Source organism: Ranitomeya imitator, chromosome 1 (assembly GCF_032444005.1).
Source record: "Ranitomeya imitator isolate aRanImi1 chromosome 1, aRanImi1.pri, whole genome shotgun sequence".
Lineage (NCBI taxonomy): Eukaryota > Metazoa > Chordata > Amphibia > Anura > Dendrobatidae > Ranitomeya > Ranitomeya imitator.
The window spans coordinates 135,454,339-135,477,454 of NC_091282.1; the positions used below are offsets into that span (position 1 = coordinate 135,454,339).

General features: G+C 43.5%; 1 protein-coding gene across 5 annotated transcripts in view; it reads left to right on the forward strand.

Moving 5' to 3' along the window:
* Nucleotides 1-23,116, forward strand: part of XRCC4 (X-ray repair cross complementing 4) — a 534,234-nt gene that overhangs the window by 69,536 nt on the left and 441,582 nt on the right. The window lies entirely within an intron of this gene.

The window sequence follows — 23,116 nt, forward strand, 5'->3', positions numbered from 1 at the left end:
AATTGAGATCGGACGCCATGTCGTGTTTGGAGAGCCCCTGATGTGCCGAAACAGTGGAAACCCCCCAATTATAACTGAAACCCTAATCTAAACACACCCCTAACCCTAATTCCAACGGTAACCCTAACTACACCTCTAACCCTGACACACCCCTAACCCTAATCCCAACCCTATTCCCAACTGTAAATGTAATCTAAACCCTAACCCTAACTTTAGCCCCAACCCTAACTGTAGCCCCAACCCTAACCCTAACCCTAGCCCTAACCCTAGCCCTAACCCTAACCCTAGCCCTAATGGGAAAATGGAAATAAATACATTTTTTTTTATTTTTCCCTAACTAAGGGGGTGATGAAGGGGGGTTTGATTTACTTTTATAGCGAGTTTTTTAGCGGATTTTTATGATTGGCAGCCGTCACACACTGAAAGACCCTTTTTATTGCAAAAAATATTTTTTGCAATACCACATTTTGAGAGCTATAATTTTTCCATATTTAGGTCCACAGAGTCATGTGAGGTCTTGTTTTTTGCGGGACGAGTTGACGTTTTTATTGAAAACATTTTTGGGCACGTGACATTTTTTGATCGCTTTTTATTCCGATTTTTGTGAGGAAGAATGACCAAAAGCCAGCTATTCATGAATTTCTATTGGGGGAGGCGTTTATACCGTTCCGCGTTTGGTAAAATTGATAAATTAGTTTTATTCTTCGGGTCAGTACGATTACAGCGATACCTCATTTATATCATTTTTTTATGGTTTGGCGCATTTATACGATAAAAACTATTTTACAGAAAAAATAATTATTTTTGCATCGCTTTATTCTCAGGACTATAACTTTTTTATTTTTTTGCTGATGATGCTGTATGGCGGCTCTTTTTTTGCGGGACAATATGACGCTTTCAGCGGTACCATGGTTATTTATATCTGTCCTTTTGATCGCGTGTTATTCCACTTTTTGTTCGGCGGTATGATAATAAAGCTTTGTTTTTTGCCTCGTTTTTTTTTTTTTTTTCTTACGGTGTTTACTGAAGGGGTTAACTAGTGGGACAGTTTTATAGGTCGGGTCGTTACGGACGCGGCGATACTAAATATGTGTACTTTTATTGGTTTTTTTTTTTTATTTAGATGAAGAAATGTATTTATGGGAATAATTTTTTTTTTTTTTTCATTATTTTGGAATATTTTTTTTAATTTTTTTTACACATTTGGAAAAATTTTTTTTTACTTTTTTACTTTGTCCCAGGGGGGGACATCACAGATCAGTGATCTGACAGTTTGCACAGCACTCTGTCAGATCACTGATCTGACATGCAGCGCTGCAGGCTTCACAGTGCCTGCTCTGAGCAGGCTCTGTGAAGCCACCTCCCTCCCTGCAGGACCCGGATCCGCGGCCATCTTGGATCCGGGGCTGGAGGGAGCAGGGAGGGAGGTGAGACCCTCGCAGCAACGCGATCACATCGCGTTGCTCCGGGGGTCTCAGGGAAGCCCGCAGGGAGCCCCCTCCCTGCGCGGTGCTTCCCTGCACCGCCGGCACATCGCGATCATCTTTGATCGCGGTGTGCCAGGGGTTAATGTGCCAGGGGCGGTCCGTGACCGCTCCTGGCACATAGTGCCGGATGTCAGCTGCGATAAGCAGCTGACACCCGGCCGCGATCGGCCGCGCTCCCCCCGTGAGCGCGGCCGATCGGCTATGACGTACTATCCCGTCCAGGGTCAGATAAGCTCAGGGCACCTCGACGGGATAGTACGTCTAAGGTCACAGAGGGGTTAAAGGGAACCTGTCACCCCGTTTTTTGAGATTGAGATATAAATACTGTTAAATAGGGCCTGCGCTGTGCGTTACTATAGTGTATGTAGTGTACCCCGATTCCCCACCTATGCTGAGAAATACATTACCAAAGTCGCCGTTTTCGCCTGTCAATCAGGCTGGTCAGGTCGGGTGGGCGTGGTGACATCGCTCTTTTCTTCCCCAGCTTTCCGTTGGTGGCGTAGTGGTGTGCGCATGTCCAGAGTTCCGAATCCCCTGCACGCACGTGAAGCAAAAGCGCGCGTTCTGCGCTATTGCCCCTGTCATCGGTGGGGGCGGCCATCTTCCTGGGGCCGCGCGTGCGCAGATCGAGTGCTCTGCTGCACGGGGCTTCAGGAAAATGGCCGCGGGATGCCGCGCGTGCGCATTAGAGATCGCGGCGGCCATTTTCCCAAAGCCGAGATGCAAACGAGAGTCACTTTTGGTTATTTTCAGCCATATAGACCCCTCAAACTGACTTCAAATGTGAGCTGGTCTCTAAAAAAAATTGTTTTGTAAATTTCGTTGTAAAAATGAGAAATCGCTGGTCAAATTTTAACCCTTATAACTTCCTAGCAAAAAAAAAATTTGGTTTCCAACATTGTGCTGATGTAAAGTAGACATGTGGGAAATGTTATTTATTAACTATTTTGTGTCACATAACTCTCTGGTTTAACAGAATAAAAATTCAAAATGTGAAAATTGTGAAATTTTAAAACTTTTAGCCAAATTTCCGTTTTTATCACAAATAAACGCAGAATTTATTGACCTATATTTACCACTAACATGAAGCCCAATATGTCACGAAAAAACAATCTCAGAACCGCTAGGATCCGTTGAAGCGTTCCTGAGTTATTACCTCATAAAGGGACACTGGTCAGAATTGCAAAAAACGGCAAGGTCTTTAAGGCTGGGTCATGAAGGGGTTAAATGAGAAGGTGTGTCCAAACTTTTGGTCTGTACTGTAAGACGCTGTCTTATTTTCGAAGAAACACAGTTGTTAGGTTAAATCAGTTAGTGAGAAGTGGACAGACAAATGGATGTAGATTTGATTTGTAGCTCATTATAATGATGGCAGCATGGATTTCACATCGTGTTTATCAGGGAATATTTTGTAGATACAAAAATAATGGTTCCGTTCTTTTGACAGGTGCTGGAAGCTCTGCTATAAAAGCGGCAATGAAGCAAATGATTGGTGTTCTCGGGTGATCATATGCATGAGTCCATTTGTGCATTCTAAATATTTGGCAAGAAAGAGTAGTTGCACTTCATCATGGGTGATGACAGAACGGGAAACACTTTGTAGTTTTATAAGCCGTAGTGAATCTGCCTGTGCAGACAGTGGTTGACGTGCAGACGCCTCTTGCAAGAGGCCGTGACTTTAGAACCAGCGTCATGTCAGTCACACGAATAATGGAGTGATAGAATGTAATTACAGTAGACAGATCTCGTCACCACGGTGTGGGATGTGCTCCATTGTGGTACCCAGGAAACTCTAAAGCAAGTGGTTCACTGATTGGCGGGCCACCAAAACTGCCTGGCAAAGATATAACCAATTCTATCAGCCTAAATAGGTTTGAAATATTTTCCTGATATATATTTTGCATTATAAAAAAAATAGCTCTCATTATACAGGAACGTGTCTGATTTTCCTAGTTAAATAACTGGGCAGTGCCAAACAGTTCCCAGCACTTCAAAGAATATTGGGATACTGGGGTCTGCAAGAGTCTCCGAAGTGGCACACCCATTGTGTTCATAATTAATCATCATGTACTGTGTAAACGCCTTACACCACTGACGTGTCTGCATACACATGGTGAAATTAGCAAAGCATAACCCTACAGAAATATCGTGCTGAATTTCATGGAGGTCTTTATACTGATGTAATATATAGAATCTCAGGGTAAACGCTGCGGGTTGAAAGCTGCTTACATCCACAGCGTCCAACCCGCAGCGTCCAGATGTTACTATGCGTGCACAGACACCCGCTGCTCACCTGCAGAGACAGACATGCGGCACATCTTTCCAGACTGCAGCATGTCTATTTATCTTGCGGAGACCCGAGCCTCTGCAAGATAAATGTATTGGACGCGGTGATTCCTCACGGTTCCATGAACACATGCAAATTCACCTGCTTTCACTTACTGGCAGCGCTTTGGACGCAGCAGACATGTGCCGCGTCCAAAGCACTGCTGTTTACTGACTGTAGACACATACCCTTAGATCAGGCTGCCTAGTAAGCACATCTTTCTGCAACCACAAGAGGAAATGAGTCAAACACACCCAAATGGTCGAAAGTTCTAAATGGTGACAGATATGAAGTTTGAGAACACTACCCAACAAATCAGGCAGCTTAAGGGTATGTGCACACAATCTGGAGTTGCTGCTGGTTTGACGCTGTGTACTTACGCAGCGCCAAACCCGCAATGACCAGCTGTTACAGCATAGTGGATGGGATTTTAAGAAATCCCATGCCCACTATACAGGCACCGACGCCTGCAGATCCACCATGGAGACGCGGTGAACCCACATGGTTTACTTGCTTTCAGAAGACAGCAGCGCTTTGGACGCAGTGAATGTGCAGATCTGGATTGTGTGCACCCGGCCTGAGAGAAACATCAATAAGCCACAGAGATTGTAAGTTATGTACTCCCTGTATACATAGAGAGAGGCTTACTGGACAACCCCTGGGAAATAACTTCGGGGTCCCAAAATAAAGACACTGTATACCCACCTTACCAGCGTCGTTATTGCAGAGATATTGGCGTTGTTATTCCTGGCAGATCACATGACCTTGTTCTGTCACCTGGTCACTGATCGGCGGCAGCTCATCAATATTCCATCAGAGTGTATTCTGTTATGACGAAATAGTCAAGGCTGAAGCCAGTCAGCACCTACTGATATGCTGCAGCGGTCACATGACAACAATGTCACATGATCTGCTGCAGTAATAACGGAAATCACCACATGTTGAAGGGCGGAGTGCTCGGTCAGTAAGCTAACATACAAATTACAAAAAACTGACTGGCACATCCAGACTAGTGTGAATAGGTGTATATCAGGAGGAGCTACCTCCAGAAACAATATACAAAAAAGGTTGCACTCCATCATGCTAAAGCATGTCAATGTGAAATATATGAAATATTTTTTGTCATTTGTATGACAATAATAATCTTTAATTATTTCACAGGGTTTTCTAGAAGCTGCCCAAAGTTGTTTTTGTATTCTCATGCATAGAAGTTAAAGGGGTTGTCCACTACTTGTACAACCCCTTCTCATCCCTCATGTTTGGCCCCGTTAACATAAAAACACATCTACTCACCTCCTGTGTCAGCTCTGTTCTGAGGGTTCATGTGAGGGTGTTCTGTCACCTGAGCCCTGCACCCAGTCATTGTCTGTGTCACTGTCGCCTCCTTCGGACAAATCGAACATGAAGAGGAAGTCAGAGTGCAGCCGCAGACCTGACTTCCTGTTGATGTTCAATTTGTCTGAAAGAGGGGACAGTGAAGCTGGCACTCATTGGGCTCAGGTGAACCCCGTGAACGACACCACTGGAACGGCACTGGCACTGGAGGTGAGTATATGTGTTTTTACTTTAACAGGGCCAAACATGAAAAATGAGAAGGGGTTCTCCTACTAGTGGACAACCCCTTTAATGTTGTAAGAGCTGTGTTTGAAGGATTTTAATGGCAGGTAACTGATAATATCAATGTGACAGCCGGATCCTGCCATCAAAGACCATGCATAAATGAAAAGGCTGATGCCACTGAAATTATGTCATTTACTTTATGAGTAGTGGACTGGATGAGGAGTCACAGCCTGTACATGCTTATTAAATTCATTAAAGGGAACCTGTCTGCAGGATTGTACTGAATAATCTACACACAGTGTCAGGTCGGCGTCGTTATACTGATTAAAATGATATATTGGTTGATGAAATCTGTCTTGTGGCTGTTTTTAATATTTATTTTCAGTTAATGAGATTCTCATGCTCCGGGGCGGGGCTGTGAGGGGGTCTTAATGTGGTGCTCTGCTAGTCGGGGCGGGGCTGTGAGGGGGTCTTAATGTGGTGCTCTGCTAGTCTCCACCAAGAGGGCGTCGGCAGCGCCTGCAGAGTAGCATCTATCAAATCGATGCTACTGCGCAGGCTCCGTCAGCGCCATTTTGAGAGATTTTTTTTCATGAATAAATTTATATCACCAAATAAAATACTGAATAACTCGAGTATAAGCTGACCCGAGTATAAGCCGAGGCACCTAATTTTGCCACAGAAAACTGGGTAAGCTTATTGACTTGAGTATAAGCCAAGTATGCCTTGTCCCCTTATCCCTGTCCTGCTATGCATTATCCCCTTATCCCTGTCCTGCTATGCGTGGCTCCCCCCATCCGGTCCTGGTATTTGTGGCTCCCCTTGTCCTGTCCTGGTATTTGTGGCTCCCATTGTCCTGTCCTGCTATGTGTGGCTCCCCCGTTTCTGCATGGCTTCCCCGATCCCACATGGCTCCCCCGGTGCCACATTGCTCGCTGTATGTGAATTTTTTTTTCAAAACATATTAGATTCAGTATGTAAAATAGAGGGTAGGTCTGTGAGGGATCAGGGGGCAGATCACTGAGGGATCAGGGGGCAGGTCAGTGAGGGATCAGGGGGCAGGTCAGTGAGGGATCAGGGGGCAGGTCTGAGGGATCAGGGGGCAGGTCAGTGAGGGATCAGGAGGCAGGTCAGTGAGGGATCAGGGGGAAGGTCAGTGAGGGATTAGGGGGCTGGTCAGTGAGAGATCAGGGGGTAGGTCAGTGAGGGATCAGGGGGCAGGTCACTGAGGGATCAGGGGGCAGATCACTGAGGGATCAGGGGGCAGATCAGTGAGGGATCAGGGGGCAGATCAGTGAGGGATCAGGGCGTAAGTCAGTGAGGGATGAGGGGGCAGATCACTGAGGGATCAGTGGGCAGGTCAGTGAGGGATGAGGGGGCAGATCACTGATGGATCAGGGGGCAGGCCAGTGAGGGATCAGGGGGCAGGTCAGTGAGGGATCAGTGGCCTGTCAGCAGTCTGCATTATGAATACCTGATCAGAGCACCACATGAAGACCCCCCGGAGGCTGCCCCGGGGCACCAGCATATCATTAACTCAAAACTGAAAATAAAGATTACACAACAACCACAAGATGGATTTCATAAACCAAGGTATCATTGTAATCAGTATAACGGTGCTAACCTGACACTGTAGGTTACTTGGCACAAGTAAAGGGAACCTGTCACCCCCAAAATCGATGGTAAGGTAAGCTCACTGTCATCAGGGGCTTATCTACAACATTCTGGAATGCTGTAGATAAGCCCCCGATGTAACTTGAAAGAGGAGAAAAAGAGGTTAGATTATACTCAACCAGGGGCGGTCCCACTGCGGTCTGGTCAAATGGGTGTCTCAGGTCCACTCCGGCGCCTCCTTTCTTCATTCCATGACGTCCTCTTCTGGTCTTCACGCCGCGGCTTTGGCGCAGGCGTACTTTGTCTGCCTTGTTGAGGGCAGAGCAAAGTACTGCAGTGCGCAGGCGCCCGGGGCTCTCTGACCTTTCAGGCGCCTGCGCACTACAGTACTTTGCTCTGGGTAGACAAAGTACGCCTGCGCCAGAGCCGCGGCGTGAAGACCAGAAGAGGACGTCATGGAATGAAGTTGGGAGGCGCTGTCCTGGACCTGAGACACCCATCGGAGCAGGACCGCCCCTGGGTGAGTATAATCTAAACTCTTTCTCCTCTTTTAGGTTACATCGGCGGCTTATCTACAGCATTACAGAATGCTGTAGATAAGCCTCTGATGACGGTGAGCTTACCTCACCATCGATTTTGGGGGTGACAGGTTCCCTTTAAATACCCAAATTCAAAATAACTTTTCAGTGTTCTTGCTGTCTTTTTTTTTAAACTTAGAAAATTGTAGTAAATTGTCACTGTGTTCTGTTCCCAGAAACATCTTAAAATCCTTTTGTGCAGCATAATAAAATCAATTTACTTTTCCAGTCTTAAGCCTGAATGAGTGTATGTGCTTTTCGCATTAATCTGAGCTGCTTGCATGTTAGAGCGTGATTTCAGGGGATCTGTTTATGTTGAGCTTCGCTGACATTGTAATCTAAACACTAGTTTTTCAGAAAACTAAGAAAACAAGCTGAACATATTTTCAGTTCATTGAGGGAATTTACAAGTCTTGTAGACACTTGTGTTTTCTGAGATGCATAAATCCAGTAAGATGCGATGGTTCACCCTGTAAGGGTCATGTGCGACCCCAGAATCTAGGAGACAAGGTTTTCTGTCTGTTTATATGTGAAAGCTTTTCTCTGTTTTTGTAAGCAGTACACTGTCCTAGAATTTGCTCTCATAGTTGTTCACCCCTATTGGTAATTTTCTAATTAAGAGACTCATCATTTTCTGAAAATAAAAATAAAGATATTAAAATGTGCATGCTCATTCTCCACAAGAGCCAAACTCCAGTAATCTGAAATATATGGCATATTACAGATAAGTATATAGATTCTCACTTTTGTTTTCTGTGGCAACTGACCAAGACTGTGAAAACTTCCTCGGCCGGCACTTGAATACTAGCAAGAGATGCCCAGGATGCTGACATTCAAGTGCTGGCCGAGGTAGTTCACACTTCCCTCGTTCAGCTGCCACAGACCACCAAAGTGCACATTAGACCAGGGTCATGCAAATTGTTTTCGCTTACCGTATATACTCATGTATAAGTCAACCCGAGTATAAGCCGAGGCACCTAATTTTGCCATGAAAACTGGGAAAACTTATTAACTCAAGTATAAGCTGAGTATGCATTGCCCCCTCATCCCTATCCTGGTATGCATGGCTCACTATCCCTGTCCTTGTATGCATGGCTCCCCATCCCAGTATGTATGGCTCCTTATCCCCGTCCTTGTATGCATAGCTCCCCATCCCCATCCCAGTATGTATGGCTCCTTATCCCCATCCTTGTATGCATGGCTCCCCATCCCTGTCCTTGTATGCATGGTTTCTATTAAAAAAAACTAAACAAAAAAACCAACCTACTTACCTTCCCTGCGCACCCTCTCTGCATCACGTTCTGTGCCAGCAGCTCCTGAGGCCGAGGGATCGAGTGTCCCTGCTCATTAAGGTAATGAATATTCACTTCACGCCTATGGGAGTGGAGAGAGGTGAATATTCATTACCTTAATGAGCAGGGGACATGGGATCGCTCAGCCAGAAGAGCTGCTGGCACCGGAACGAGATGCAACGAGGGCGCGCAGGGAAGGTAAGTAGGATGTGTGCTGTAAGCCGACGGCTGTGGCTGTAACTGTGCATTCGCTATAAGAGAGATGAATATTCACTGCCAGCACAACAGTGAATATTCATTTCTCTTTAGCAGCGGTCAAAGTTACAGCGGCAGCCGCCGACTCCTGCCTCTGTGACCCGCTGCTCCACCGCTCCCCTTCCCCCGCCGTCTTTCTGGGACAATGACTCGTGTATAAGCCATGAGGGGCGTTTTCAGCACAAAAAATGTGCTGAAAAACTCGGCTTATACACGAGTATTGTACGGTATTTCTCCACTCTCTTTTTTCTCTTTTCTTCTCCCTTCTCTTCCCTCCCCTCTTTTTTTCTCCCCTTTTTTCTTCTTCCCTTTTCTTCCCCTCTCTTTTCTCCCCTCTCTCCCCCCTCACTTTTCTTCATCTCTGCTTCTTTTTTAACCTGTTGTGATTAATAAAGGTTTTTGTAATTTGCATTTATTCGGACTGCGTTTTTTCTGGATAGTTTGATCTCTCTGCTTCTATGTAGCACCCTTACACATTAGACCAGGAGTGTCCAATCCGCAGCCCGGGGGCCACATGCAGTCCAGGATGGCTCTGATTGCGATCTAACACAGGATCGTAAATGTAGGTAACATTTGATGAGAATTATTTTGTGATTACAGGTCGCAATGTCATGTAATTCCTACTCTCTCTTGCTATTTGTAAAACTGACATGGCTCACGGTGACTTGGGGAGGCAGCGATTACCAATAACATTGCAAACTATAATTGCAACATTAGGAGTTTAATGTTATTTAGAAGTCAGGTAGGCTAAGGGCACATCCACACCTCTACTGCGCCGCACAAACTCCTTTACCATCGGCCCTCTGCTGTGGATCATAGAGGGCTATGCAATCATGTCGCTAGACACTGATTTGGGTCCAATGCCCCACATGATAGGGCCATCGCTCCAAAATGTATTCATGCTACAGGTTTAAATAAAGTGGGTGGGCATTAAGGAAGAAGAGAAGCATAAAGCATGGACATCGGACCGAAAATGAATGAAAGAAGTGAAGCAGGAGAAAGTGCACTGGAAGTAACCTGATAGAGGCAGGAGTCAGGAGAGAGGATCCATAGGAAGTGAGCTACCTGGAGGTCGGCAGGACAACAGAAAGGCAAAGCCACCATTTCAGGTGATGTCATAAACAACAAACAGGCCTCCTCACCCCCTTGGCAGTGACCTCACACCTTCTGGTCACATCCTAGGTGAGGCTCCATAAAGAAAAGCACTGGATGTCTCCAACTTGATATCGTTATTCGGTTCCATCGTACTGTTAGAGAATACACAATGTTTGCCTTTACTACACCTTTAATGTACTGTACATAGTATTGCAGAGTCTTTTATGTGTTGTTTTAACAGTTGTCTATCCAATAGAGACATTTTACTAACACTTTGTCAGGGGATGTCACTATATGAAAGAAAAGAACAAGAGATTTTACCTGAAATGCCCCCATTAACAACACTTTCATTAATTCTGAGCATCAAACCCTCATTGCGCCCATGTGTTTCACATTAAAGGGCTTTCCCTTATCTCCCAAATCTCTCTTCCTCCTTTTCCTGTAGAGCTGCTGTCAGTGTCCCTGCCATACACCTGACACCTGATTCTTCTCTTCAAAAACATATCATACTACTGATCTCTATGGATAATCGGGAAATCCTTTAACTCTGCCTTTGATCAGTGGAAATAGCTCAGTGAGTTCAATTGGCTGTAAGCTAAGAGGAGATTTTCTTTTAGAAATTTGTGAAATAAAAATGGAAAAAATACAGTCCTGTCACGGAAATCTCTCAGTATGTCATATATATATTTTTTTGTAGAACTTCTTTATGATTATCGAGTGTTAATAGATTGCCATTTTTTTCTCCAGATTTGTTCCCTTCAGCTTTTTGGTTACAACACTCATTGTTTCATATAATGTATATTATGTGGCCTTGTTTTGGATAAAATAATTGCAAGGAAGATTTCTGGTTTGTCCATAGACAGTCTGCAAATTATTTCATTTTTAATACAGATGTGCACTTTAAAAAAAAAAAAAAGGTGGGATGTTTTTTTTTTTTACATTGGGGGTCATTGACAATTTGATTACCACTGTATGGGATACAGTTTTATAATTGGGGACTATACATTTGGATATCATTAGTGTCACGGGGTTACCGCGACGGAGCGGAGAAAGAAGACCGCAGCATCTGGTTGCTCCTACTCTGACGCTGAGAAGAAGCATTTCTACATCTTATTAAACATGTTTATTCTGGCAGAACAGGGGTTAATCGGCCATGTTGGAAATCCCTGTTCTCGGTTAGCCACTCCTTTTCCCTATATAATCTGGGCTCTATTCCTAATCCTCGTTAGTTAGATTTTTGCTGCATGGCTAAAGGAGGGAACGAAGTTGGTATGAGAAGGAGTGGTTTGTATGCATGGTAATTTCTTATCCTTCCCTATTTTGGTTTCTTCCCCTTCCTACACACCCTGGTGGATTCCTCTGTTGTGGGTGAGTGAATTTTTGTGTGTGTGGAGCTTTGAGTGTCTTTGTTGCACTGTTTGTTTGGTGTACTGAGGTGCACAGTAGCGCCCCCTCTTCCCTGGGTGGGGGAAGAGAACAGACGGAGGGCTGTCTTAGGAGATAAGGCAACGATGATGATAGTGTTAGTGCCAGGAAAGGAGCCCCTGGTCACCCGACAGCTGTGTCAGGACAGTTAGACTTCTTGGGAGCCCAATCATGATGTGCCTGGAGGAATTCGTAAGGCTTAGCTCACATATACTTTTGTGGATTCCTTTTATAGTTGAGTCCAGAGCATGGTGCTATATCCATCAGATGACAGATATTAACAGTGGTTGATGTTCCTCAGGATTGGTGCTATCCATGTTGTAAGCTTCATCATCTTCACCGATTGCTTTTCCCACATAATCTATCGTACCCCTCCCTCCACACTGACTCCAGTGAGATAAAAGCTACAAGAAGTGTTATCACCCTCAGCTCTGCTCTATACTACACAGTAGCTGCAGAGATCAGATGCTGTCTGCCACATCTCACAGGAGAATATATGTTCTTCTGATCTTCTGGGGCATATTTATTTTTTCCTCCTGCATGACGCATGTTGCTTATAATTGGTCAACGTCATGCAGGGGAAAAAGTACACACCCCTGAGACAAACTGTGGTAACGCCCCTTTGAATTTCTAAATTATGGCCGGGGTCACACTTGCGAGTGTGATGCGAGAAACTTGTGTGAGTCTCTCGCATCAATAGCCGGTGGCAGTCGGGATCGGAGTGTGCGGCTGCATGTATTTCTATAATTTAAACTTTGCAATTTAATATCTCTGCAATGAAGAAGAAAAACTAAAAAACGCAAACAAAAAACAAACAAACGTATTCAGCTCTGCAGCCAGTATTCCATGATGTAGCCAGTTATTATTATTATTATTATTACAAGATAAATTGAATGGTAGCGGTGCTATTGCAAATGTTTAGGGACAGCTGCAGGTAAAGCCCTATACCACATATGGGGTGAAAGACTATAATAAAACAAAAATATGTGATTATTATACATTTTTATAGCACCATTTATTCCAACATGCTAGAAGATCGTTGGGTACAGCCGGGACCAGCTGCTTCGAAAGCATCACCAAACCAGGGATTCAAGCTTCAGGAGGCTAATTTGCATATTCCAGGTGCCTTCTGGGAGAAGCGAAGTCTCCCTAAGCTAGAAGATCGTTGGGTACAGCCGGGACCAGCTGCTTCGAAAGCATCACCAAACCAGGGATTCAAGCTTCAGGAGGCTAATTTGCATATTCCAGGTGCCTTCTGGGAGAAGCGAAGTCTCCCTAAGCTAGAAGATCGTTGGGTACAGCCGGGACCAGCTGCTTCGAAAGCATCACCAATTTTTGCCTGTAGGACATTATTGCAAGAGAGCTTGGCTGAGTAGATTACACAAGAAGGAAAACACACAGCAAGTCAGCAGGATCTAGGAGCAACATGGCAGATGTGACAACCTACATGGTGAGCTGCAGCATGTGCTACATGTTCACAGATCGACCAGAAGAAGAATCCAATTTCACCTGTCAGAAGTGTAGACTAGTGTCCCTTTTAGAAGAAAAGGTGCGGGGTCTGGAAGAAAGAATAGCAACTTTGAAACTCATCAAAGAGAATGAAGACTTTCTAGACAGAACAGAAGCATCTCTACTGGTCACAGAAGGTGAAAAAAGTGTCAGAGAACCTCCAAAAGCAGATGAGTGGAAGCATGTGACCAAAAGAAGCAAGAAGACCATGGAGAAATCACCAACCACACAACTGAAGAACCGATATCAAATCTTTGTAGAGGATGAAGATGGCACACCTAAGAATGAAGCAATACCAGCAAGCAAAAAAGAAAAGGGCACACAGCAACAAGTGACAGCAAAAAGTACAGCCAAGAAGCAACGAAGAGTGGTGGTGGTGGGAGACTCACTACTGAGAGGCACAGAAGCAGCCATCTGCAGACCGGACATAACTGCAAGAGAAGTATGCTGCCTTCCAGGTGCGATGATCAAGGATGTGACCGATAGGATACCAAAGCTCTTCAGCTCCAAGGACGTCCACCCATTTCTTCTGATACATGTTGGCACCAATGACACGGCAAGGAAGGACCTACCGACAATCTGCAAGGACTTTGAAGAGTTGGGGAAGAAAGTAAAGGAACTGGATGCACAGGTAGTTTTTTCTTCTATCCTTCCAGTAGACGGGCATGGCACCAGGAGATGGAACAGGATCCTTGATGCAAACAACTGGCTAAGACGATGGTGCAGACAACAAGGATTTGGATTCCTGGACCACGGTGTGAATTACTGGTATGATGGACTCCTCGCCAGAGACGGACTACACCTCAACAAACCTGGGAAACACACATTCGCCAGAAGACTCGCTACACTCATCAGGAGGGCGTTAAACTAGAAGAAGAGGGGACGGGAAGAAAAACATTAGACTCGAACAAAGACGACCCAGGAAAACATACTCAGAAAGGAGGTAAGAACATTTCTAAAACAATCCACAGTGAGGAGATTAGAACAAAACAAAATCCTCTAAACTGCATGCTCGCAAACGCCAGAAGCCTGACAAACAAGATGGAAGAACTAGAAGCAGAAATATCTACAGGTAACTTTGACATAGTGGGAATAACCGAGACATGGTTAGATGAAAGCTATGACTGGGCAGTTAACTTACAGGGTTACAGTCTGTTTAGAAAGGATCGTAAAAATCGGAGAGGAGGAGGGGTTTGTCTCTATGTAAAGTCTTGTCTAAAGTCCACTTTAAGGGAGGATATTAGCGAAGGGAATGAGGATGTCGAGTCCATATGGGTTGAAATTCATGGAGGGAAAAATGGTAACAAAATTCTCATTGGGGTCTGTTACAAACCCCCAAATATAACAGAAAGCATGGAAAGTCTACTTCTAAAGCAGATAGATGAAGCTGCAACCCATAATGAGGTCCTGGTTATGGGGGACTTTAACTACCCGGATATTAACTGGGAAACAGAAACCTGTGAAACCCATAAAGGCAACAGGTTTCTGCTAATAACCAAGAAAAATTATCTTTCACAATTGGTGCAGAATCCAACCAGAGGAGCAGCACTTTTAGACCTAATACTATCTAATAGACCTGACAGAATAACAAATCTGCAGGTGGTTGGGCATTTAGGAAATAGCGACCACAATATTGTGCAGTTTCACCTGTCTTTCACTAAGGGGACTTGTCAGGGAGTCACAAAAACACTGAACTTTAGGAAGGCAAAGTTTGACCAGCTTAGAGATGCCCTTAATCTGGTAGACTGGGACAATATCCTCAGAAATAAGAATACAGATAATAAATGGAAAATGTTTAAGAACATCCTAAATAGGCAGTGTAAGCGGTTTATACCTTGTGGGAATAAAAGGACTAGAAATAGGAAAAACCCAATGTGGCTAAACAAAGAAGTAAGACAGGCAATTAACAGTAAAAAGAAAGCATTTGCACTACTAAAGCAGGATGGCACCATTGAAGCTCTAAAAAACTATAGGGAGAAAAATACTTTATCTAAAAAACTAATTAAAGCTGCCAAAAAGGAAACAGAGAAGCACATTGCTAAGGAGAGTAAAACTAATCCCAAACTGTTCTTCAACTATATCAATAGTAAAAGAATAAAAACTGAAAATGTAGGCCCCTTAAAAAATAGTGAGGAAAGAATGGTTGTAGATGACGAGGAAAAAGCTAACATATTAAACACCTTCTTCTCCACGGTATTCACGGTGGAAAATGAAATGCTAGGTGAAATCCCAAGAAACAATGAAAACCCTATATTAAGGGTCACCAATCTAACCCAAGAAGAGGTGCGAAAGCGGCTAAATAAGATTAAAATCGATAAATCTCCGGGTCCGGATGGCATACACCCACGAGTACTAAGAGAACTAAGTAATGTAATAGATAAACCATTATTTCTTATTTTTAGTGACTCTATAGCGACAGGGTCTGTTCCGCAGGACTGGCGCATAGCAAATGTGGTGCCAATATTCAAAAAGGGCTCTAAAAGTGAACCTGGAAATTATAGGCCAGTAAGTCTAACCTCTATTGTTGGTAAAATATTTGAAGGGTTTCTGAGGGATGTTATTCTGGATTATCTCAATGAGAATAACTGTTTAACTCCATATCAGCATGGGTTTATGAGATATCGCTCCTGTCAAACCAATCTAATCAGTTTTTATGAAGAGGTAAGCTATAGGCTGGACCACGGTGAGTCATTGGACGTGGTATATCTCGATTTTTCCAAAGCGTTTGATACCGTGCCGCACAAGAGATTGGTACACAAAATGAGAATGCTTGGTCTGGGGGAAAATGTGTGTAAATGGGTTAGTAACTGGCTAAGTGATAGAAAGCAGAGGGTGGTTATAAATGGTATAGCCTCTAACTGGGTCGCTGTGACCAGTGGGGTACCGCAGGGGTCAGTATTGGGACCTGTTCTCTTCAACATATTCATTAATGATCTGGTAGAAGGTTTACACAGTAAAATATCGATATTTGCAGATGATACAAAACTATGTAAAGCAGTTAATACAAGAGAAGATAGTATTCTGCTACAGATGGATCTGGATAAGTTGGAAACTTGGGCTGAAAGGTGGCAGATGAGGTTTAACAATGATAAATGTAAGGTTATACACATGGGAAGAGGGAATCAATATCACCATTACACACTGAACGGGAAACCACTGGGTAAATCTGACAGGGAGAAGGACTTGGGGATCCTAGTTAATGATAAACTTACCTGGAGCAGCCAGTGCCAGGCAGCAGCTGCCAAGGCAAACAGGATCATGGGGTGCATTAAAAGAGGTCTGGATACACATGATGAGAGCATTATACTGCCTCTGTACAAATCCCTAGTTAGACCGCACATGGAGTACTGTGTCCAGTTTTGGGCACCGGTGCTCAGGAAGGATATAATGGAACTAGAGAGAGTACAAAGGAGGGCAACAAAATTAATAAAGGGGATGGGAGAACTACAATACCCAGATAGATTAGCGAAATTAGGATTATTTAGTCTAGAAAAAAGACGACTGAGGGGCGATCTAATAACCATGTATAAGTATATAAGGGGACAATACAAATATCTCGCTGAGGATCTGTTTATACCAAGGAAGGTGACGGGCACAAGGGGGCATTCTTTGCGTCTGGAGGAAAGAAGGTTTTTCCACCAACATAGAAGAGGATTCTTTACTGTTAGGGCAGTGAGAATCTGGAATTGCTTGCCTGAGGAGGTGGTGATGGCAAACTCAGTCGAGGGGTTCAAGAGAGGCCTGGATGTCTTCCTGGAGCAGAACAATATTGTATCATACAATTATTAGGTTCTGTAGAAGGACGTAGATCTGGGGATTTATTATGATGGAATATAGGCTGAACTGGATGGACAAATGTCTTTTTTCGGCCTTACTAACTATGTTACTATGTTACTATGTTACTATGCTATAACATGGTATAGTGGTGAAAGGTCCTACTTAAAGGCTTTTGAATCTACTGCTTTCAGTGGGACTTGCCGACCATAAATGCTGGCCTTCCAACTCTCCCCTGACAAATCGTACCAGGAGAGACAAGGGTCAGGAAGTACCGTAGTTTAAGTGAACCTGTCAGCAGGATTTTGCTAAGTAATCTACAGACACTGTCAGGTTGGCAGTGTTAAACTGCTTAAAATGATACTTGAGGTGAAGAAATCCATCCACAGGCCGCCCTGCAGCCACACAGTCTGTCTCTATGATGAGGAGCATGTTTGTGCTCCGGGGTAGGCCTTTGTAGACTCAGTCCCTGTGCCTACAGTCCTACCCCGGAGCACAAGCATATCATTAGCTTCAAACTTCTAACACTGATTACACAAGGAGAAGGTACTCCCCATTTTTGACAACCAGCCGGCGGTTTTTACAGGCAACAGGCGTAGACTGATGGGAGTGGTAGTCCCATCAGCCGACTCCTGTGATTGGAGGTGAACTTTTTACCTCCGATCACAGCTGTCACTCTTCAATCTGACACTGTACAATGATGTCCCAGGATAGGACAAGGTAAAAAAATAAAAGTGTAAAAATATATTTTTTAAAAAAATCTCTAAATAAAGAAAAAAAAATATTTGTCCAATTAATAAATTTATGTAAATAAAATAAACAATTAAAGTACACATATTTGGTATCGCTGCGTCCGTAACGACCCGCTCTATAAGGCTATGTGCACACTCTGCGGATTTTGCTGCGGATCTGCAGCAGTTTCCCATGAGTTTACAGTACAATGTAAACCTATGGGAAACAAAAAACGCTGTGCACATGCTGCGGAAAAAAACGCGTGGAAATGCAGCGGATTACATTCCGCAGCATGTCACTTCTTTTCTGTGGATTTTCACCTGCTCCAATAGGAAAATGCAGATGAAAATCCGCATAAAAATCCGCAGTAAAAACCGTGATAAATCCGCAGTAAAAACTGCGACGGGTTTTCACTGCGGATTTTGGAATTCCACTGCGGAAAAATCCACAGTGGAATCCGCAAAGTGTGCACATAGCCTTAAACTGTCCCACTAGTTAACCCCTTCAGTGAACACCATAAAAAGAGGCAAAAAACCATGCTTCATCATCATGCCGACAAACAAAAAGTGCAACAAAACAAGTGCGATAAAAACGCGAATGTAAATAAATCTTGAATTGCTGGTTTTTGTTCATTCATTCAAAAAAGTCATGTGCCCGAAAATGGTACTGAAAAAACCCATCAGATCGTCCCGCAAAAATCAAGCCCCTCACATGACTTTGTCGACCGAAATATGAAAAAGTTATAGCTCTCAAAATAGGAGGCAAATAGCGCTCTGTCCTTCCTGAGTCTCTCTGTATGGCTCAGCAGTACCCTACAGCCACATAATGGGGTATTTCTACATTCAGCAGAATTTGTGGGACAAATTTTGGTGCCATTTTTATCCATTTTATTCGAAAATGTAAAACTTGGGGGTAACACACAATCTTGGTGGTAAAAACGTGAATTAGTAACATTGTAACAATGTAAAAACATGGCATCCTCAAACAAGTGAAGAAAAATCTGCACTGTCGTAGGAAATGTGGTGCAGATTTTTCTGCACTAAATCTGCATCTGCAGATTTGATGCAGTTTCTGTGCAGTGTCTGTGCAGTTTCTGCGCAGTTTCTGCGCAGTTTCTGTGCAGTACAATGTAAATCAATGTGAAAAAAACATAGCTGTGCACATGGTGCAGAAAAATCTGCGCAGAAACGCTGCAGAACTGCACAAAAGAAGCGACGTGCACTTCTTTGAAATCTGCAGCGTTTCTGCTCAGATTTTTCTGCACCATGTGCACAGCTTTTTTTTTTTTACATTGATTTACATTGTGCTGTAAGGCTATGTTCACACATTGCGGTTTTTTCCGCGGAACCGCGGCGATTTTGCAGCTGCGGGTCCACAGCAGTTTCCATAGCGTTTACAGTAACATGTAAACCCTATGGAAACCGCTGTGCACATGCTGCGGGAAAAACCGCGCGGGAACGCAGCGGTTTACAACCCGCAGCATGTCACTTCTTTGTGCAGAATCGCAGCGATTCTGCACCCATAGAAATGCATTGATCCGCTTATTTCCCGCATGGGGCTGTACCCACCATGCGGGAAGTAATGCGGATAATGTGCACATGGTACCCGGGGTGGAGGAGAGGAGACTCTCCTCCAGGCCCCGGGAACCATATTTGAGTTAAAAAAAAAAAAAAGAATTAAAATAAAAAATCATGATATACTCACCCTCTGAAGTCTCAGCGTTGCACGCGGCCGTCCGGTCTCAGGTTTGCTATGCGACCAGGACCTGCGGTGATGTCGCGATCACATGACCGTGACGTCACGAAGGTCCTTCTCGCACAGCATCTTTGGAACCGGACCGCCGCCTGCAGCGCCGAGGAGATCTGGACGTCAGAGGGTGAGTATATCATGATTTTATTATTTTTTAACATTACTATTGATGCTGCATATGCAGCATCAATAGTAGGGGTAAAATCCTGCAGCGGAAACCGCAGCGGAACCCGCAGGACAAACCGCGATAAATCTGCAGGGATAACCGCAGCGGGTTTGCCCTGCAGATTTATCAAATCCGCTGCGGGAGAACCCGCAGGGACAGGACGCTATGTGTGCACATAGCCTTAGGCTTCTTTCACACTTCCGTCGGTACGGGGCCGTCACGAAGCGTCGGCGCGACGTACCGAGGGAAGTGTTTTCTTTCACATTTCCATCTGCGTTTCCCAGCGGAAAGATCGTGAGATCATGATCAGTTTACAAAAACGGAATCCGGCACCGGTGTCCGTCATTTTCCGGATCTGGCACCTTCCGGCTGCCATAGGCTTCGATTCTAGCAAAAAGCCGGATGCGCCGGAGACAAAAAAACGTTACTGTGTACGTTTTTTCCAGACGCCGGAAACATTTTTGCCGGATCCGGTGAAAACCGGAAGAAACATAAGGTCATCCAGGGCTATGTCTATGGGAAAAAACTGGATCCGGCAGCATCTTTCGCCGGATCCAGTTTTTTCAAAATTTGCCGGATTGAGCCTGACGGCGAAAGACGAATGTGTGAGAGCAGCCTTGGTGGGATCCGTTGAAGCGTTCCAGACCTATAGCCTCATAAAGTGACAGTGGTCTGAATTGTAAAAATTGGCTCGGCCAGGATGGTGAAAACAGGCTTCGGGGTGAAAGGGTTAAAGTATTGTCGCTTTGAATATTTAGAAATTCACAAACTAAAAATGGAAAATCTTAAAGGTGAGAACTTTTTCTTTGCTGAAAAATAATGTACTTTATGTAAACTAAACATAATTCAGAAGGTAGATTGTCTCTGGCAGTAGTGTTGGAGCCTCTTCGTCTGCCCTTTGTTTATTTGTGTGATATTCAATACCAAGAAATAGAAATGTTCCCATCAGTTCTCTGTCATTTGAAAACACTTAAGGGTCAAATTGCGAGATGCAAAACAAGACATGTTTGTATACTTGACTAAAAAGTCTTCTGTAGCCGACAATACGGAGGGTCCCAGCTGTTCAGCACCCCTTCAGCTCTCCATCAAGTCTGTGGTTAGCTTACAAGTGTTTAAAGTGCATAAAATGACCATCTCTGATCGTCGTGTGGAAAAAGTTTTGTTGCTTTGAGCAAAATCTTCAATGTACTTTTCCTCTTCTTGGGCTACTGGGGCTTTTCCTTTCCAACTAGAACACTGCATGGGGAAGATGACTCCAAGTCCTGCCAGTCCTGTATTAGTGATCATTATGGATGACCAATATAATATGGATTATCATATAGAGCGCTTGCGAAACTTGAGCTGTGGAAAGAATTGTGTTGCAGTCTCCCAATGAAAAAGAAATCTACAGCACCCAGATCTGTGGAGTCAGAAAGCCAAACTTGTGGCTTTTGTGTTTTTCCACAGTCCTCCTTGGACTATTTCATCAATGACCCATAGATCATTTGTAGTGACAAATTTACTTGGTAAAATGGTAAATAAAGGCCTAAGATTAGTAGAACACCCATGATTACAATTTCTAAACCTTTCTAATTTCCAATGAATGTAAATATATAGTTATTCAAGATTAATATTTAGTACTTTTATATTGAAGCCTGGATTTCAGCAGATTCTAATGTCTACAAAAACAAGCTCAAACACTAGGTGCAAGGATCAGATATTGGAGGATGTTAGATATGTCTTCTGGACACTGGTTAATTGAGCTTGTCTTTGTTTTGCCTTTACATAATATATTATTTCACCTTGCAGAGGCAGTCCGCTACTTTACAACCTGCCACCATCAGTCCTAACAGCTGTAGACAAGCATATTTGTAATAGTCATTATACCGCATGCTTCTAAGCCCGCATCTTGCTGCTGGACATGTGATACAATGGTTTCTTCCTGTGACTTTCCTTCCTTTTTTCCCCTTTTCCGACCTCTGAATTCGATGGATCGTCACCATCTCTTCACACATTGTCCTCCTGAGGGAGCGTGGTGGCGATGTGTAAGAATCCCGAACCCTGAAGAAGGTTAAAGAGAACATAGAGGAAATATTGTAGAGACACATTGAATCACGTGATCGTCAGCGAATTGTCAGCGAAGACAATAACAGATATGATTGTCTGCCAGATATAAAATACTGTACAAAAAAGAAAACAAAAAGGATTTCTCATTACAGGAAAGTTAGACAATGATGGTCTGTGTATCCCAGAATGTTAATTTCTAAGAAATGAACTGATATTTTAACAGCATAAGACCACAACTGTGAAAATGATCATTCTATCTATCTATCTATCTATCTATCTATCTATCTATCTATCTATCTATCTATCTATCTATCTATCGTCTATCTATCTATCTATCTAGCTATCGTCTATCTATATATTATCTATCGTCTATCTATCTATCTATCTATCTATCTATCTATCTATCTATCTATCGTCTATCTATCTATTATCTATCGTCTATCTATTTAGCTATCTATCTATCTATCTATCATATCTATCTATTATCTATCTTTTATCGATCTATCTATTTATCTATCTTTTATCTATCTATCTATCATCTATCTATCTATCTTTTATCTATCTATCTATCTATCTATCATCTATCTATCTATCTTTTATCTATCTATCTATCTATCTATCTATTATCTATCTATCTATCTTTTATCTATCTATCTATCTATCTTTTATCTATCTATCTATCTATCTATGCAGATGTTTATTGACCGCCCAATAACTTTAACTGTATTCAGAACTTTTATCAACTAGTCACTTGCATAAATCAGTTTACATTGATCATAAGTCTGATTTGTATAGAAATTGGACAACTTGCAGTTTATGGTTGGTCTGTGAGGAATGTCACTTCATACTATAAAGCCATAAGTTAAAACAGCACATCCTAGATCTCTGCGCTGTGATCCGTTGCCTGGTCTTTGCGTCTGACAAGATTAAATCTGTTAATTAGTACAAACGATTTAAGGTGCCATACACATTAGATAGCTGTTGGTTGAAGGATGCTTCTGGCAATCGTTCGGTGGACAGTCATCTCAGCTGACTCTCACATACACAGGACGCTCGTTCTGCCGATCACCCCTGTGTTCTTTATGAGAAAGCTGCTGATTGACTCTTCAGCCGGTGGGTTATCTCCAAGAGAATAATGTGATAGTCCAAAATTGGACATGCACTGTCAACATCTCTCCCGACGATCAGTCAGCCGCTGCCCCCATATTCTTTAGTTTTATGTGTATGGGCACCTTTATCTTCAACATTTAGAAAAAAAAAGTTTGAGCAACATGTATCAGATGCTGGTTGTGCAATTGCAGCAATGGACATTATGTCTTTCCTTAAACTATTGATTTTGTAAATATCGGACAATAAAGAGAGACCTGACTAGTCCTCAACGCCTTCAGTCGGCTTCTCCTCTTCCCATTCCTATTGATTGACAAGTCCTTCCAATGTGTGTACATAGGGAGAGACCTGTCAATCACCTAGAGCCGGTCAGAGACCTGTCTTAGTTTATTCACGTCTCT